This window comes from Felis catus, chromosome B2, assembly GCF_018350175.1.
Source record: "Felis catus isolate Fca126 chromosome B2, F.catus_Fca126_mat1.0, whole genome shotgun sequence".
NCBI classification, from domain to species: Eukaryota; Metazoa; Chordata; class Mammalia; order Carnivora; family Felidae; genus Felis; species Felis catus.
In genome coordinates, this window is record NC_058372.1 from 96,110,593 (window position 1) to 96,130,531 (window position 19,939).

The window sequence follows — 19,939 nt, forward strand, 5'->3', positions numbered from 1 at the left end:
GCTCCTTGCTGGGCTTGGAGCCTGTTTAGGGTTCTCTCTCTCCCTCTTTCTGCCCCTCACCCCCTGAAAACATAAAATAAAATAAAATAAAATAAAATAAAATAAAATAAAATAAAATAAAATAAAATATATTAAATTAAGGAATAACCTCCAAATACAATCTTTTAAATTTTTTAATGTTTATTTTATTTATTTTGAGAGAGAGAGAGAGAGAGCACATGAGCAGAGATGGGGCAGAGAGTGAGAGGGAGAGAGAGAAAGAATCCCAAGCAGGCTCTGTGCTACTAGCACAGAGCCCAGCGTGGGGCACAAACTGACAAACCACGAGATCATGACCTGAGCCGAAGTCAGAGGCTTAACCGACTGAGCCACCCAGGCGCCCCTTGGGTTGCTTTTCTATAAACTTGTATTTGATCAAGGGTTGGTGTGATGGTCACTTTTAGGATTTTAGAGCAAAGTCCTGCCATCCTCTGGAGACAGGAACTCTTCCTTAAGAAACAAGCTTTGACTTCCTACTGGGCTTTAGTAAACACTAAATGCTGGGGTACTTGGGTGACTCGGTCAAGGGTCCAACTCTTGATTTCGGCTCAGGTCATGGTCTCGCATTTCGTGGGTTCAAGCCCCGCATCAGGTTCTGTGCTGACAGTGTAGAGCCTGCTTCAGATTCTCTCTCTCTCCCTCTCTCTGCTCCTCCCCCACTTGCTCTCTCTGTCTCTATCGAAATGAATAAATGAACTTAAAACAAAACAACAAAAAAACCCCTACATGCTTAACTGCAGACTGCCACACACACTGAGCTGCCTGTCACGAACCGGGTATGATCTGACTCACCAAGCCATAAAGTTGGGTATACACAGCAGCACGTCATTGTCAAATGAAAGTGGTATATATAACATTGGGCTTGAGCAGGCCCTAAGGACACAAATTACATGACGAAGTGGTCCAAATGCCCATGGCCCCTATTCCTGTGACATCACCGTCTCTCTCCCGACCTGCACCTGTGGCTTCATGGGGAGTTCCCTCTGAGCAGTTGACTGGGGAAAACTTAATTCTGATTACAGGTTCTGCACAACATGTAGGCACCACGCCAAAGTAGACTGCTACAGCTCTACAACTCCTTCCTGGGGCATCCCTGAAGGACATCCCAGTGGGCAAAATTACAAGCACTGCCCCTATTTGTTCATTTTGCTTGGAAAGAGAAACGGCCTTTCAGAGCTATGAGTGTATACCAGTTTATGGGTTGTGGCCAACGGTTTGGCCGGATGCACTTGGAAACAATGTGGTTGGAAAATTGGTAAGAAGGAAGGCTGGGAAAGAGGCATACAAGGAGACATCTCTGAATGGGAAGAGAGTGTTCAATATTTGTGTCCCAGGGGTGCCAGGGTAGCTCAGTCAGGTAAGCATCTGACTCTTGGTTCCAGCTCAGGTCATGATCTCATGGTTTCGTAGGTTCAAGCCCCATGTCAGGCTCCTCCACGTTGATGGTGCAAAGCCCGCTTGGGATTCTCTGCCTCTTTCTCTCTCTGCCCCTCCCCCGCTCGCACTACCTCTGTCTCTCTCAAAATAAATAAATAAACTTAACAAACAAAAAAGATATTTTTGTCCCAAGTGAATATTCACCAAAAGGCGACCTCAGCAGGGGAGGGTTTTTAAAAATCAAGTGGGTGAGATGGCCCATTCTGTGTATACCATTCAGCTTCTTTCCCTGTCCATCCCTGTCATCACCCAATGGGTTCATGAACAAAGTGGCCGGGTGGCAAGGTTGGAGGTTATGCATAGGCCCAGCAACATGGACTTGCCCTAAGGTTGACATAGCTACAGGCACTGCTGAGTACCCAAACTGCTGCAGCACCGACCAACACTGAGTTTCCTATATGGCACCATTCCTTAGTGTGATCAGCCAGGTGGAATGTTGATTACATTGGACCACTACCCTCATGGAAGAAGCAGACACATTTTGTTCTTACTGAATAGACACTTATTCTGGATAAGGATTTGCCTTCTCTGCAGATGTTCTTGCCAAAATTACCATCTGTGGATTTACAGAATACCTTATCCACCCTCATGGTGATCCACATATTGTTTCAGATCAAGGAACTTGGCCAATGGTGTGTGGCAATGAGCCGATGTCCATGCAATTCACTGGTCTTACCATTTTCTCCACCATCCTGAACCAATTGGATTTAGAATGATGGCCTTTTGAAAACTCCAGTTACAGCTCCAGCTAAGTGGCAATATCTTCAGGACTAGGACTTTGAATTCCAGGAGGCTTTATAGGCTGTAACTATGGTGCTATTTCTCCCATAGCCAGGATTCACAGATCCAGGAATCAAGAAGTGAAGATAGGAGTGGCACTGCTCACTATTATCTCTAATATATGACCCACTAACAAAATATACGCTTCCTATCCCTGAGCCCTTATGCCCTGCTGGGCTAGAGATCTTAGTTTCAAAGGGAGGCGTGCTTCCGCCAGAAGACAGAGCAAGAATTCCATTGAACCAGAAGTTGAGATTGCCACCCAACCACTTTGAGCTCCACAAGCCTCTGAATCAACAGAGTAGGGAGTTATTGTACTGGTTGGAGTGGTTGATCCTGACTACCAAGGGAAAATTCAGCTGCTACCACACCATGAAGGTTAAGAGGATGTCTAGAATACAGATCTGTTGGGATATCTCTTAGTACTATCATGTCCTGTGATTGAAGTCAGTAGAAAACCACAACTAAATTCAAGCAAAGGTTTGGGTCACCTCTCCAGGTTGAAATACTTGCTGAGGGCAAAGGAAATATGGAATGGATGATGGAAGGCAGCTATAAATAACAGCTATAGCCATGTGACAAGTTGCTGAAATGGGGACTGTTAAGTTATAGTTCCTTATGTTTGTACATACACACACACCTACACACACACATACACGTTCACACAAATAGCAATTTTTTCTTCCCTCTTGTTCCATTATCCTCTAACATATGTACTAACAGTTTACTTTATATCACAGAATTCATGTGAGTTATCGAGAGTGAGCATGACCAGTTTGCATCCTCTTATAAAGGGTTATTTTGGGTCGTAGGCAGGATAGGCCTATCAGGTTAGACTTAGGACGTAGCTATTGCCCTTATTTGGGGATTAAGTATAGTTCAGAGCGCAGTATGAGTGCAAGGTTGACCAGGTGGACTGTATAATGGTCAGTTCATGGGTCAAGTTGGGTAGTCCCATTACTCAACCAAATACCATTAACCTAGCTGCTATAAAGTATTTTGTAAATGTTTTTAATATCTTTTATCACGAGTTTAGACTATCCTACTTTGGTGGACCTGATTCCATCAGCCGAACTGCCTTGATTCCTTGAAGAAACAGCACCTGTGGACTAGCTCCCACTTATTCCCAAATCCCATCCTGTCTTTTCTGGTGGTTCCTGACAGCAATAAAGATGCTAGAGCTAGTAGTCCAAGAATACACTTGAAGGGTCAAAGAATCCTAGAGTATGAAATGAGCAGATAGAAGTGACAACTTGGGAAAACAAAGTGACCTGTGGACCTCAGCACACGTATGAAAACAGTGGCAGTAGTTAAACAGATTCAGGGACTTAGCACATATTCCCTCCATCAGAAATGGTCCTCCAGATCCTCCAGATCTCAACTCAAGTGCTCAAGACCATCCATAACCATTCAGCACATGGACCATGACTCACCACCCTGGCTGGTTTTCACAGCACTACGTGACCATATACTGCCTGTCTGTCATTACATACATACTCTTTCCCAACCGAAGTGAAATAACTTGCCCAGCAAGTTCAGTATTCAATCTTCAAGCAAGTTCAGCATTCAGTCTTCAGTACCCTCGAATACAGCTGGCGCTCAATAGTTGTTGAATAACTAGGAGTGCTCCCTTCCTTAAAAGCTTTAAAGATGTCAACATTTAGATGAATTCTTTGGTCAAAACCTTCTACTAGTTAGTAATGCCAAATAGTTTACCTATAATGTTCTGGTTAATAGGAAAATATTGACCTATCTTTAATGGCTTACGTAGACTCCTACAACCATGATAACCCACAAAATATTCCCTGTATCAGAAAAACTTAAAATTCAACAGATTGCTTTTTCAGCCATTTCTTTTTATTTACAGTTTGTGTTCAATGCAAATCAATTCCATAACATGAGAAGTTACTATGAATCAAAGCATAAATACACAAACACAATATACAATCCAAAATAGATGTACAGCATTCAGGTATGAAACAAAACGGAATGTTCATTCACACACACAGTAGCTTGAGATCTGCTGGATACAGTTTTTCTGGTGTGGGTTCCTAAAGATGGGAAAAAAGGACCTTGGTTATCAAGACTACTGTGGCCATATTAGATAGCGGAACATCTAAGCATCGGTGTGTGACCATGCGAACAAAAGACCTTAGAGTGTCTATTTTTAAAAAGCTTTCTGTGCATCGAGGCAGTTGTGAAAAGATTTACTTTCCAGAATCAAGCCCACTTTAGGCTTAGGACCAGGTTCTACCTATCTAAAAATATTGACTAACAGAAAGCGTTCCAAATGTGGCTATTCTGATTCAGAGTTAAAAAAAAAAAAAAGTATTTACAGAAAGAGTATAAAAGTTTTTCCGAATTTAATGTAAGCAAGCTTCCAATCTTCACTTCCCAAATACTTGATTTACAATTTTGGCTCCGGCACATATTTTGCCCTTTTAATTTCAAGGTTTGTCGATTTTACCTTCAAAACAGATCATTTTTTAAATCGTAAAAAGTATTCAGCATATGCAGAAATACAAAGCATTCTTAAATTAGTTGAGGTCAATGTACTTCTTCTACTCTTTGGAATCAGTTTAGCTAAATGAATCTGGCACTCTTGTTGAACAGGACTAAGTGATAGTATGTAAGCAAAATTTACTCATTATGCTTCAATCCGGGGTAGATTCCAATCCATCACTGCCCTGGCACATGTCAATTACTATATAAAAAAATCAAATGCAATGTCAAATCCAAAGCCTCAGAGGAAAGAGTTCAGTTCCCAAGAAACAGTGATAGCTTAACAATGTAAAACTTTATCTAGAGTACATAGGCATTAAATTAGTACTGCTGAGACAATGCATTGAGGATTTACAGTGACACCTGGAAGTTCCTTCTAATGTACATATAAATAGAATCATGGAAGCTTTTTGTATTACCTAACTGTTTTATGGCCATAAAGATTTAATGAGCCAAATGAAAACGGATTCTGTTTACATCCCATCCTTTGTATCTAGGTAAGATAAAATCTATTCTCATTTTCAAGGTGGAATTTTAGGTGTCCATACTTCTTAAGCCACATTTAAAGAAATCATCTCTTAACTAATCTTGGATGTTGTCTCTTCATCTTGTACATGAAACTCCAGTAGATTTAACAGACATTCATCATCTAGTCAAACCCTTCACATGTTCTTCAAACCAATCAAATTTGGGATCCTCAACATTTTCTGTGTCAATAAAATAAGGTGTGGAATTAGCAGATTCACCGAAGACCTGTTTTTTTCCTTGTCACACCAGATGTCTAGACGCCATTTGGATTAGGTTTAGAAGATGGGGAAGTATAGATGTTTCTTGGCCTGAGTCTCTTAACAGTAGAGATGTAGAAGGGAGAGTGAGATCACGAAGAGACTGGCTGTTGACTGGAGAGCACCGCCAGTTGCCGTGGTGGTGGTGGCATTAGCTGTATTTGGGGCAGTCGAGGTATTCTGGGAGGGGTTACTTGAAAGCGTTACAACAGTTGTTTGATTTGAATAAATCTAAAATACATAAAAAGTTACACTGATAAATTTCCACACGTCACAGCTGCCTCCACGTACACGTAATATACAATTCAGATAGAGGATATATTCTTAGATTGCTCTTCCCCATTATTTCCTTACTCCATCACTTAATTCTGAATTCTTGCTTAGTCTAAGATCATTCTTTCAGCTTCCAAGCACACTACCTACAGATGCCTAAACGACTGCAAATAGTAACGACCAAAAACAAAAATGTTCCTCAGTAACTAGAACTCCCAAGAGTGGGACTTTATTTTTAATTCTTTTTAAAGTAATAAAGGACCAAGTCTAGTTTTTGTGACTATACTGACTTACTGGCATTGCAAAAAGATTTCCTATTTTCCTAGGAAGGGGAAGATTTTCGAGTTGCATGAATAACTTGGATTCTGCAATATTGGAAAATGTGACTTAAAACATTAGAATTGAGTCACTGTATACCCTAGATTTGCTAGGTAACTTCCACATACCCATTTAACACAGCTTTGGATTTAACTTAAGGGGTCAAGGGACATCTTCTCGGCTCCCTTACAATCTCAAAAGGGCCCTTCTCAGAAACAGCCACAACGTTTGTTTTAAATTGAAAAACAGGAGTCCTTTGTTTGAAGCAAAATTATTTCTCCCCAAACACCATGAAGTCAGAATGACTTCACAAAAGATGCCGAGGGTTTGGTGTTAAATTTTCACCAGCAGCAGCCTCCCTGCCTGGTCATTAAGCCCATTGCTGTGGCCAACAACCAAGGTTCCTCCAGTGTCCCAGGGCCTGAGTGGCATCATTCGCCACGCTGATTTTTTCAAGTCACCAAATGCACAGTCCATCGGAGCACGTGATAATCTCTCCTTTGTCACAGAACAAAGGCAGATGGGAGATTTCAGCTCTCACTGCGAGGGAGGGTTTACAAGGGCTTCTGATTACAGGCAGGAGGGAGGATGTGGCACCAAGCAGGTCTGGGCCACATGTACATTTAGTTGCCTGTGATCCAAAGATAAATCCATTCGATATCAGCATCAGCGCCCTTTGTTGTCAAACCCGTCGCTAAGCAAATGTAGACTTAAAAATGCATAAATCCTATACAAAATAAACTAAAGAAAAATCTCGATCAAGTCAAACACATTTATTGGGCACCTACTGTGTGCAAGAATCTGCTTGTCCTACCAGGAAACAGCACTCTTACCAAAAGAAAGGCATTAATATGGGAAATTATTTAAAGCAGGCTGCTGTTTGGGGACAAGACCTGGTTTCGGATGCCTGACGGGTTATCTGCTCCCATTCATACAAAGAGCTTTAGTGCAGCAGGTGACCTTTGTCAGAGCCTAGTGCGGCAATGGAGAATCTAAGGGTCCTCTACACCAACAAAAGAAACTAATGTTACTATATTAAATTGACGTTAAACAAAGATTTTCCCTACCAAATTAAATCTGCGTAACTAAACCCCCCTCTTGAAATTTCTGGGGGATAAAGCTGGTTAGAAAGGGGTGTGGGTAGGGGGGATCATTTCGTTTCCTGCGGCCGCGCCCCTCCCCCACCGACGAATTGTAAAAACCTCCGGAGCGCAGCCGACCCGCAAGACAATAGAGTACAGTTACGCGGCCCGCGGAGGGGAAGCCGAGGAGCGCTCCTCTCTCCGGCTGCGCTCCCAGGTGAGCACGGCGGCTGGGTGTCTGGGGACCAAAGACCCGTCGCACCCAACTTCTCGGAGGAAAAACTCAGGAGACACTCCTCAAAAAGCTCCAGCTGAAAGCGTGGGGAGACCCCCGTTCCCACCCGTGCCCTCCGAGCTCGAGCTGCTGGAGAGAAATGGCCCTTCTCGCCCCCCAGCGCCCTCCCGCTCGGGTCTCCCAGGCTCAGCCCCTAGCCTCCCTCGAGGCCGCCGCGCACCCACCTGCGGGGCAGCGCAGTCCTCGTAACCGCGCTGACACGAGGCGGTTCCCTGGATAGAGGCTCTGGGGAGGGGGCGGCGGAGACGGAGACAAAGCCCGGCGCGGATTGGGACGCAACGTCCCACCCGTCGCCTGCCCAGAGGTAGCCTATGGGAGCTACTATGGGATAACGAGGTGACAAGAGGTGGACGTGTCATGTAAGGTCGTACCCGGGAGAGCGCAGGGTCCGGAGCCGGTCCCCGCCCAGGCTTCAGCCAGACCCACGAGGGACTGGGGTGGGTTAACAGGGCCAGAAAGCCGGGGCTTCCTCTGCATCCCCGAACCAGGGGAGTGGAGGATGGGAGAGCGGCGTCCCCGAAAGGGATCGTCCCCTCTTTGTGTGTGCGCAAGGGGCGCGAAGACACTCCTAGAGGGACGCGGGACGCCCTCCCGGAACGGCCTGGGGTCTGCGGGGGCTCCAGAGGTGGGAAGGGTTCATTCTCTCCGCTAGTGCTTCGGACCTCTGGGCAAAAGCGGGTGGCAGGCGCCAGTCGGCCTCAGAAGGCGCTGCCTGGGACTTAGGGCAGGGCAGGGTAGGGGCCTCCCGGCCCACGCGCGGAGGTGCATTGTTCCCGGGGCCGTGGGAGGGTGGGGGCAGCCCGCCAGGGAGCCGAAGGCGGGCTCCACGCTGTCCTCCCCCAGGCCAGATTATGCAGGATTCTCTCTCTGCGCCCCAGTCCGCGGCCCGCGGTGGGGGCGCAGCCGGTCCCCTGGGGGCGGCTCCCCCCCCCCCGTCAGGCGCGGCCCCCGAGCCCCGCGGGCGCCAGCGCCTCACCTGCGTGGGTAGGAGCAGCGCCAGAAGCAGCAGCCCCAGTCCGAGCCTGGCCACCATCGCTCTGCCCATGTCCGCTCCGTCGGCGTCGGTGCACGGCGCGTCTCACTGGATGCGGGGTGAGTGGAGAACCGCTGGCTTGGGGCGGGCGCAGGCAAGGTGGGGAGGGCGGCCGGCCGGCGGGACCTTATATACCGGGACAGCCACAATAGCCGTGACGTGGCGCCGCCCACCCACCCGCGCTCCCCTCCTCCGCCGCCACCGCCCCCCGCGCGCGTCGGCCGCCTCCCCGCCCCCTCCCCCGTCGCGCTCCCTGTCGCCCCCTCCCTCCGCCGCCGCCGGGCCCTCGGCGGCCGGGAGACCCCAGGGCTGCCGGGCCACGGCAGGTGGGCGGCCGGGAGCCCCCGGCTGCTGGCGTGCTGCTTTGTGTTTCCCCGCGCCGACTGCGTGCAGGCTGGCACAGGCGCCCGGCGACTCCCACACAGGACCCGGGGCGAACTCGCGAACCACACACGCCGCGCCGGGGCCGGGTCCAAGTTTCCTTTGTTTCCCGGACCTGCCATCTTCCCCCCCACCCCCCCGCCCAGAAGGAAAAGTCTGAGGCTCCTGCGCGGCGGGCAGCCTTTAGTCCCGGCTCGGACCGCGGCGGGAGGGCCCGGGGCCGGGGGCTTCTCTCCTCTTAGGGTTTCTCAAATCCCCACCCCAGAGGAAAGGGGGCTGCGGGGGCTTTGTGGGTACCCGGGCTGGCTGGCGGCGCCTGGGCTCGGAGCGACGCGTGCGCTCGGCCCCGCGCCCACCGCGCCGGCCCCTTCCCCCAGCCACTCGCTTTGTGTTTTTTTTGAACTCCTGCATAGGCCAGGCTGTGTGCGCTCTGGGGCGCATCTGGGACGTATCCGGGGTCCGCATCCTCCAGAGGGTGGAGGAGCCGCCCGCGGACTCGCTGCCCAGACGCTGCGAACGACTGGGTTTCGATCCCGGGGCTTCTCTCGGCCGCGGCCGGCGGACCGGAGCGAGGAGGCGACAGCCCCACTCTGAGGGGCGACCCATCCCCTCCATCCCCAAAAGCCCCGCTGGCCTTTCCCCACCCGCCTTTGCTCCCGAGCCCTACACCGGGAACAGGAACCCATTAGAAAGGGGTCCCATTAGAATTCGTTGCCCCTCTGCAATTCCTGGGGACAGGCTTCTTTGGTCTCTGTTGGAAAGCACTTGCTTGTCGTTCGTTTAAAGCAAAAGCTTTGGGGACAAGGTATTTACTTTTCCGTAGTTGCCATTAGCAATTTAATGAACAGGCGCAAATAGATTAGTCATCATTCTGCAGATTTTAGTGGAAAATATTTTCCAGCCATTCCACTGCGAAAACTTTAAAGCATACAGCAAAAGTAGAAATAATTTTACTAGTGGAATATTTTCAGCTTCACTTTTTATTGCAGGACTTAATACTTTTATTTAAAGTTTGCTTGAGTGTTTTTGCGGTCTTTAAAGCAAACAACAGAGACCAAAACCCAGTAGGGTTGTGAATTTGTTTAAATTTCACTTTTCCAGAACAGTCTTGTAAAAACAAGATTAGTTTTATAGAAGCAGAGTGACAATGGACTCCACAATAGTTGGTCTTTGACTGAATCAGTCTGTGCCTTAATGGTCAGCCACTTTAACTCAGTAACTTTCCACGTTTGGTATGTGCTTGGGAACACAGGAATCTCTGTCGCGCACCAGTGGACTTTCCTGTTCAACAGTGTTACCACATTGTATAGAAAAAACCTGTTCAGCTTCTCCACACCTCTTGCAGAGTGTGAAGGGGCTGTGGCTCAGGAGTGCCTAGTTCCAAGGCAGGGCTCCTGTCAGTTTCTTCAGAAGCTGCTTATTGAACTAAGTGGTGGTATTCATAGGGTCCATTTATTGTCTGTCTTTTTTTTTTTTTCTCCTATTCCTCCTCCTGCTGTGCCTGTTCCTTATTAATTTAAGAAGATGGAATAATGGAATGTTAAGATAACAGTCTCTAGAACCAGACTGCCTGGGTTCAAATCCTGGTTGTGCCATTTCTACTTGAGACAAAAAGCTTCAATTTCTTCATCTGTAAAATGGATATAATAGAACCATTATTTATTAGTTATTAAAGGGGCGCCTGGGGGGGCTCAGTCAGTTGGGCGCCCGACTTCAGCTCAGGTCACGTCTCGCGGCCGGTGAGTTCGAGCCCTGTGTCGGGCTCTGTGCTGACAGCTCAGAGCCTGGAGCCCGTTTCAGATTCTGTGTCTCCCTCTCTCTGACCCTCCCCCATTCATGCTCTGTCTCTCTGTCTCAAAAATAAACGTTAAAAAAAATTAAAAATAAAATAAAGGGGCGCCTGGGTGGCTCAGTCGGTTAGGCATCAAACTCTCGACATTGGCTCAGATCATGATCTCACGGTCATGAGATTGAGCCCTGTGTGGGGCTCTGCACTAATAGTGAGGAGCCTGCTTGGGATTCTCTCTCTTTCTCTCTGTCTCTCTCTGCTCCTTCCCCATTCCTGCGTGTACGCTTTCTCTCTCTTAAACATTTTTTTTAATTAGTTACTAAAGGGCTATTGTATATGAAGTATTAGAACAGTGCCTGTCTTATACTGGGAGCTGCCAGATGATAGATGATTGCTCTTGCACTGAAGGTCCCAGGAACTGAAAAGCACTTACCTTCTTTGTGGCTGTGTGACTTGTGAAAAAAATAACAAGCACCAAATAGTACCAAACTTGGTAAGGCACTTGGGATCCATGCTTTGTGAGCCACTTCATCACCAGCTAATGAGACTGCATAATTCACAAAGCAAGACCCTTCACATCTGCTAGCAGTTCCCCTGGGCATCCTGTACGGGGTGTGGCCCAGGGCTTTGGCAGTTCTATGCCCAGGAGGCTTAGCCTTCCTGGGAAGTCCTCTTTATAAATCCCCACCACACCCGATTTCCTATAGGGCAGGAGACTCAAGAAACCTGCCTGGACCTTTCCTCTAGGATTCTTTTTGTTGATTCCTTCTTTGTGCTTTTTCTCCTCCTGGTTTCCTGTAGTTATTTCTCTGCTTTTCCCTTAGCCAATAAGAGCTCCTGCTACTAAATTGTGACTCTCATCAGTTATCCTAGAATTTTTCCTAAGACACAAGTCCAATTTCCATTTTTCTTTTTTTTTTCAGTAGGCTCCACACCCAGGGTGGGACTTGAACTCCCAAACCGCAAGATCAAGAATGGCATACTGGGGGCGCCTGGGTGGCTCAGTCGGTTGAGCGTCCGACTTCAGCTCAGGTCACGATCTCACGGTCTGTGAGTTCGAGCCCCGCGTCGGGCTCTGGGCTGACGGCTCAGAGCCTGGAGCCTGTTTCCGATTCTGTGTCTCCCTCTCTCTCTGCCCCTCCCCTGTTCATGCTCCATCTCTCTCTGTCTCAAAAATAAATAAATGTTAAAAAAATTAAAAAAAAAAAAAGAATGGCATACTGTACTGACTGAGCTAGCCAGGTGCCCCATTTTCACAGAGAAATTATTTCATGGAATAGTCTTGAAACCAACTGATTCCGTAAATTGAGGTGTGGAGAATCATAACTTTACATTTTAGTATTTTTTCATGAGATGGCACGTGACCTAACTGCTGGTTCTCTTACGAGTAAATTTAAGGGAGCAAGACCTACAATGTCTAAGTGCAGAACTGTGAGGAATGATAAAGAACCAGACTGGCACACCTCATTGTGGACTCTGGAGGCCGACCTGGATTTGAATCCTGCTCCACCACAGTCTGACTTTGAGGGAGCTTCCCAACGTCCCCACACCTTGAATTCCTCACCTGGAAAATGATCCCCACTTCACAAGGGCATGAGCTCAACTGAGATCACGTGTCTGTGGAGCACGGTGCCCAACACATAGTCAGGACTCACTACGTTGCCACTTCTGTTGCCACAGGGCATATTCATTATCGTGTGGGTTTTAAAATAACTTTGTTTGTAGAGCACTGGCTCTTTTTTTCAGGCATCTTTGCACGTGGCATTTCATATGTGTACCTATGAGGTCAATGAGGTAGGTGGCATTAGTTTCACTTACATTTCTGGGACACAGAGAAGTTAAGTAACTTGCCTAAGGCCACAACCCCAGTTATGGTGCCTCACCTAAAGCTGGAACCTCAGCTTCCTGACCCGGGTCCCAAGTGTTTTCTGCTTTGCCAGCAAGAGCAGAGGCCCATGTCTTCTCTACCCCATATCCTCTGCACCTGGCTTTCAATCAGTATTTGCTGGTTGAATAGCCTCATATTAAGGGAGCAGATTAATTTGCTTGTTAAGGTGAAATAACAACTCCTGCATCTAGGGGATACAAGATATTATTTGACTTTTTTTCGGTCTTCTCAGAAAGTACCAAATTTCATTGATGTCTGAAATATATTAATCCAATAAAGGATATTCTTTCTGTGCTTTATACCAGAAATGGTGGCTGGAATAATCAAATATTTAAATTCTATTCTGCCAATATGGTGCTATTCTTATTTATGCTCACAATATTCTTCCCCCTGATTCCATGCCACCCTGGATTTGGCTGGCATTTAACATTGTAATTTATCCTGGTTTTTTCGCGAAGCCTTGTTCCGTACTCAGGAACTCCAGTCTGTTTTCAACCATGGGATGACAGTGAAGGTAACAAAGTGAATTAGAGCTTCAGACTGAACAGGTTCTAAGTCCCGGGCCTGGAGCATGTTCAGTTGGCTAATGGAGGCTCAGCCTTGACTCTCTATGGGGACATGCTGCCCCCTGCTGGCCATAAGGACCCCCCTCAGCTAAAACTGTCAGACAATAAAAACTCCTTTGTGCTGATTTTAAAAGCCCTGAAATTTTGAAGCCTTATAAAGCTAATAAACCACAATGAACTTCTTTAACTTTTAGTTTATTTTTTCCCCTCTAGAGTCTCTCAAAGAAACTCTCTCAGATCTTAAACTTCATCCAAATAAGAAAACAAATGTAAAGTGAAAGAATTGTGCGCACAGAATTGCATCCCTGCATTTTCAGATGTAAATTGGGAGTAGAAAGCCTACCTCTTAGCATCCGAGGATTTTTTTTCTTAAGGAAATGGGGCGGGGGGGGGGGGGGGGGGGAAGAAGCAACTCTTAATCTCCAGGGCCAGAATTTAAATTCAGTGTCTCCATTGTGTTGGCAAGGATGTGAGAAATCAGGCCCTCTCATCAATGATGGGATTATGGAAAATAATTTTACATCTGTTAGTATTAAAAATACATGTCCCCTTAGACCTAGCAATTCTAATTTTAGGAATTTACCCTACACATACACTTGCAGAGATGCAAAAGAATACATGTTCAAGGATTTGTTGCAGCACTGTTTATAACCACAAAGGATTGGAAATCAACTGATTAATCCAAAGACTGAGGCCCAGCTATAGAAATGATAGCATATCCATATCATGAAATATTATAAATCATTTAAAAGAGAAAAAGATCGGGCGCCTGGGTGGCTCAGTTGATTAAGCGTCCAACTCTTGATCTCTGCTCCGTGACATCGCAGAGCCTGCTTGGGATCTCTCCCTTTCTCTGCCCCTTCCCTAGTTGTACACTCTCTCTTTCAAAATAAATAAACTTTAAAAATGTTTAAAAAGAGAGAGAGAAAGATCATTATATGTACTACAAAGAAAACTCAAGATAAATTCTCAAGTGAATAAAAGGTACAGAACAGTATGTACACTATGATATCTGTGTTAAAAAAAAAAAAAACAAAAAACTGGGGGCGCCTGGGTGGCGCAGTCGGTTAAGCGTCCGACTTCAGCCAGGTCACGATCTCGCGGTCCGTGAGTTCGAGCCCCGCGTCAGGCTCTGGGCTGATGGCTCAGAGCCTGGAGCCTGTTTCCGATTCTGTGTCTCCCTCTCTCTCTGCCCCTCCCCCGTTCATGCTCTGTCTCTCTCTGTCCCAAAAATAAATAAACGTTGAAAAAAAAATTAAAAAAAAAAACTGGACAGGAAAAGAATATTTCCAAACGGATACATAAGAAATCGGTGGCAAGCAAGCAGGGAACAGGCTGGACAGGGCAGAAAAGTAAGACCCATTTTTCATTGCATACTGGTTTTTTACTTTTTCAATTTTGCATCACTATTCATTCACAAATAGATAAAATCACTTAAATAAATTAAATAAATAATTTTAAATAAATTAATATTAAATTAAATAAATAATTATAAATAATAATTAGATAATAATTATAAATGATAAATTAAATAAATAAATTTAAATAAATTAAACACCCAGTACATTCCGTGGCCTTCCCTCCCTGACTCTCACAAAGCAAGTGAGTGGAAAGCCAACCTTCTCTGGGTCCAGGGGCCTCAGAATTACCTCCCCCCTCCTCAGGAGCCCCCCTTTCATCATCCACAGGCTAACAGAAATTACAGTATAGCTTCAGTTCATCCATCCTATGACAACTGTGAGACCAGTTCTCTTGGGTCCAGATGGCACACGCGAAAAAAGCTCCCAGGAAAGATGAAGAAAAATGAAGAACTGAGCTGTAGAAAAAACGAGAAATCCCCTGGCAAAGCTTCGATTTCCTCATTTTGTTCTCCCTGCTAAGCATCCAGTTAGGGAGTCTGAAGGGGAAGAAAAGCATGGGGTTGGGCCTCACTTGTCCCAGAGAGAGGCCTGTGCTGTGTGGGCTCATTCCCTTTAAGGGATCTTTTTAATATTCCCCTTCCACTCCTGGGCAGGAGGCGGGGTCAAGGCCTAATAAGGTCATTAAATTCTAGCGTAAATAATTGAAATCCCACTGCCTCTTCACAGAAAAGAATCTCCAGGCCACAGAAGTGCTACATCGTTTGCCATTTACTTGTGGACCCTAAATGATCCTTTGCTTGGAAATAATGCAGTTGGAAGAATGGGAAAGTATGTGTATGTTTCATACCCCATGACTTCCAGTCTTATTTCCATGTCTCTTGGTTTTTCCAGGTCTTTCACTTTATGTCAGGTTTAAAGCAAGAGGGTCCCTTATGCTGCAAGAGATCACTAAAATTTTAAATGGCCAAGAAAATTGGATTAAATATTTTTATTAACCAAAAGAATGTTGTAACATTTAATAAAATGGTACATTTATAAAATGTTACACTAAGCTTGAAACAGGGACCATATTTTCAGACCTTGTGAAATCCTTTCCAAAAATGTGAACGCGGTTGTTCAAGATTCCACTTGACAGTATCTAAAGCAGATGCTGCTTACATCTTTATATCCAATAGAGTTTTAAGATGTTACTCTAAGGAAGAAGCATTCTGTAATAGTCAGCCATTAAAATAAGGCCGGATAAATTTAATTAGCTAGATTGAAAATCGTTTTCTCTATGAAGAGCCATATATTTACAAACAGATCTTTGGGTTAGAAAAAAAAAAGTTTCCCTCAGTAAGATTTTATTTTTAAGTAACCTCTACACTCAGCATGGGGCTCCAACTTATAACCCCGAGATCAAATTCACATGCTCTATACCAACTGAGCCAGCCAGGCACCTCTCCTCTCAAGAGAGAGAGAGAGAGAGAGAGAGAGAGGATATATATATATATATATATATATATATATATATGTAATACATGTCCAATATAGAAAAATTTGGAAAATACAGGGCGCCTGGGTAACTCAGTCGACTGAGAGTCCGACTCTTGATTTTGGCTCAGGTCAGCATCTCACAGTTTCCAATTCCTCACTTTGAGCCCCGTGTTGTGTGGGTTTTGCACTGACAGTGTGGGAGCCTGCTTGGGATCCTCCCTCTCTCTTTGCCCCTCTCCTGCTTGTGCACTCAGTCGCTCTCAAACTTCAAAAAAATTTTGGAAAATATAGGAAAGTATAATATAGAGTACCATTATATTGTACACCTGAAACTAATATAACACTATATGTTAATGATACTTGAATTTAAAAAAAAAAAAGGGTATTAAAATTACCCATAGCTCACTAACCAGAAGTAACCACTAATAATTTTTTTTAATATTTTATTTTTGTTTGTGTATATCTGTATATTTAGAGTTTACTTATTTGTTTTGCTGAATTAGGAGCAAAGGTGCATAAAGTTTTCTATCTTGCTTTTTCCACTCAATGGAAAACAGTAAAGAATTTAGCCACAAAATCTGAGGTCACATTACTATAAGGTTAATGAAATAATTGGGATGACCTGTGCAGGTGGCCAGTCAAATCTAAACCCACCCAAGTCCTGGCTTCAGTTTGGTGCACCTGGTGGCATTTATCTGCTCCAAATATCGATGGGGAGGATTCTGGGTTCAGGGGTTGACAGGACTTCCAGGACAGTGATGGTAATTTCTGGAGTCTTTTGGAGGTACAAGAACACCGGAGCAAAACTCTCCACTTCCCTGCTTTCCAAGAAGGGATGCCTGTTGTTTCCCTACCCAGCCTTGTCCCCCCTCTACATCCCCCACACCCCAGAAGATAAGGACTTTAGTGTATCCCAGTAGAGAAGGGGAGCTGATGGGGGGAGGTGCAGTTACTTTGAATCTGTGTTATCTCAGAACATATTTTTGGCAGGTTTTACTAAACTTTTGTCATTACATATTCTTCAAAACATTATTCATGACTGTACAATAGTCTTCCTAATTGGACATTTGTTTCTGTTATAGATAACCTTACAAACATCCTTATACATGTGTTTTGTTTTCATTTCTGGTTATTTTCTTATGATATATTCCTAAAAGTAGGAGTTTAGGTCTTGAAATAGACTGCCAAATTGTCCTCTGGAAAATTACACTTACAGCAGTAGTGTGTGACATTGCCTAATTCACAAACCTAAGCTAAATGTGAGAATTATAATGTAAAATACATTTTTTCATTTCATCAGAGAAAAGGATGTCTGTTTAAGTTTATTTATGTATTTAGACTTTTTTTTTTTTAATTTAAATCCAAGTTGGGTAACATGTAATGTAGTATTGGTTTCAGGAGTAGAATTTAGTGATTCATCACTCACATATAATACCCAGTGCTCACCCCAAGAAGTGCCCTCCTTAATGCCCATCACCCTCTTAGCCCATCCCCTTACCTAGGTCTCCTCCCGTAGCCCTCAGTTTGTTCTCTGTATTTAAGAGTCTCTTAGGTTTTGCCTTCCTCTTTGTTTTTATCTTATTTTTCCCTCCCTTCCCCGTGTTCATGTTTTGTTTCTTAAATTCCACATCTAAGTGAAATCATATGATATTTGTCTCTCTCTGATTTATTTCATTTAGCATAGTCACTCTAGTTCCATCCATGTTGTTGCAAATGGCATGATTTCATTCCTTTTGATCACCGAGTAATATTCCATTGTGTATATATACCACATCTTCTTTAATTCATTCATTGGTCGATGGACATTTGGGCTCCTTCCATAATTTGACTATTGTTAAATTTGTTCTTAAGTTTAACTTATTTAATTTTTAAGAAAGAGAGCATGAGCAAGGGAGGGGCACAGAGAGGGAGAGAGAGAATCTCAAGTAGGCTCCATACTGTCAGCACAGAGCCCGACTCAGGGCTTGAACTCAGGAACAGTGAGATCATGACCTGAGCTGACACCAAGAATTGGATGCTTAACTGACGGAGCCACTCAGGTGCCCCTGGCTATTGTTGATAGTGTTGCTATAAACAGGGATGTCATTTTTATTTGCATTTTTATTGTCCCTGAGATTAAACTTTTTCTTTTAGCCATTTATTAACCATTTGGAATTCTCCTTTTAGGAATTGTTCTTTATACATTCTTCCTGTCCACAGAAGTGACATGTCAAGAGTGTGCTCAGGGTGAGGAGACACTAAACTAAGATGTCACTTGGTTAGATCAAATAGAGGCCATTATTGAAAGGATACAGAAGCATGTCAGTGCAGTCAGGCTTCAAAGCAGACAATTACAGTATTTTCCGGGATAGTCAGAACATGTTTCTAGATCCTGAAATCCTCCTTGGGGGTGCACAATTACAGATGAAAAAACCTGGGTGAATGTGGGTGAAATCACAACTTCAAGAAGCTTAATGGTCTCTCTGAACACCCAGCCATATACATAAGGCTAAAACAGTTTGGCACATTAACTCCTCTGAACATGTACTAGAGGCCACCTCCACTGATCCTGGAGTACTTCTTCAATCTTGGAGTTATACTACACACAGTATTATTACAAGATATGATGCCCTGAGGTGTGAACTTGGTCCCCTAGTCACCTTCAGCCTCAACAGGGCAACACATCCTGGTTCAAGTACATTTTTGAAATTAGAATATTTATGATAGGTGTTAGTTTTCCACATATCTTTGGGTATCAAGCTAATAAGTCCTTGAATCAGCTGAGAGGCTCATCCTGTTTTGTTCTCACTTTATTGTTAGCACTTTTCATATATTAAAAAAGCATCTGCTCACTAGAAATTCATTTGAGTGAGGTTCATTCATATATGCTTATGACTGACCAGAGTCAAATTAAGGGCGAGGACTGCCAAACAGTGCCAAGTGCACCAATCTACGAGGGACTCTACTGCATCACTAATAGTATAATGAGAAAGAAAATATTTTATTTAAAACCCTCCTCTCCAGAGAATTCTGTATGTGCTTTGAAGAAGTATTTGATAGACCCTTGGGGAACTACTTGAATGAATTAATATCAAAACTGTTAACCTGTTTTGATGTTTGTTTTGTTTTGCTGGTTAATTTGCTTAAGATAACTGAGGACATGGTGAATGGTGCTGCTACAGGAAGCTCCTCACTCTTCCCTGAATTTCTCAAACTCTCCTCTAAAAGATACAAATATTTTAATATATTTATATAATTACATATAATTATATTATACATATTATATTAATATAATATATTAAGTTTAAAGTTACAACAATTAGTTACTCTATGCAATGTCTTGGTTACCTCCTAGCTATTCTCAGCAACCTACATATTTTATCTTCCAACACACTGGAGGGTTATAAAAACCTACATTCACATCAATAGCTCTGGACAGCAGCAATTTCCTGGGGAGTGGGCACACAGGCCTGGAGGAAATCAGACCCTCCAGAGGGGGTATATCAGACTCACTAGTCATAGCATTTTAGCTGCTTTTTCTTTTTCTTTTTTTTTTTTTTTAATGTTTATTTTTGAGTGAGAGAGAAACACTGAGTGTGAGCAGGGGAGGGGCAGAGAAAGAGGGAGACACAGAATCCAAAGCAGGCTCTAGGCTCTGAGCTGTCAGCACATCATGAACTAAGCCAAAGTCGGAAGCCTAACTGACTGAGCCACCGAGGCGCCCCTGTTGTTTGTTTGTTTGTTTGTTTGTTTGTTTGTTTGTTTAAAGTAGGCTCCATGTCCAAGGTAGGGCTTGAACTCATGATCCTGAGATCAAGAGTCACATGATCTACTGACTGAGCCAGCTAGGGACCCCACATTTTAGCTTTATGAATTAGCAATAAAGGATGTGGCATAAGTAGTAAAGCATTAATCAGTAAATGGCACACATATGACACAATGAGTAAACAAATAA

General features: G+C 44.4%; 1 non-coding gene across 1 annotated transcript; it reads right to left on the reverse strand.

Annotated features, from left to right (window-relative positions):
• Window positions 1-4,091: 4,091 nt before the first annotated feature.
• LOC105260586 lies at window positions 4,092-8,709 on the reverse strand. The gene is made up of 2 exons (XR_002742388.2): window positions 8,488-8,709; window positions 4,092-5,774 (listed from the first exon to the last, which is right to left on the reverse strand). It is a non-coding gene; the product is annotated as an uncharacterized LOC105260586 (transcript).
• Window positions 8,710-19,939: the final 11,230 nt, after the last annotated feature.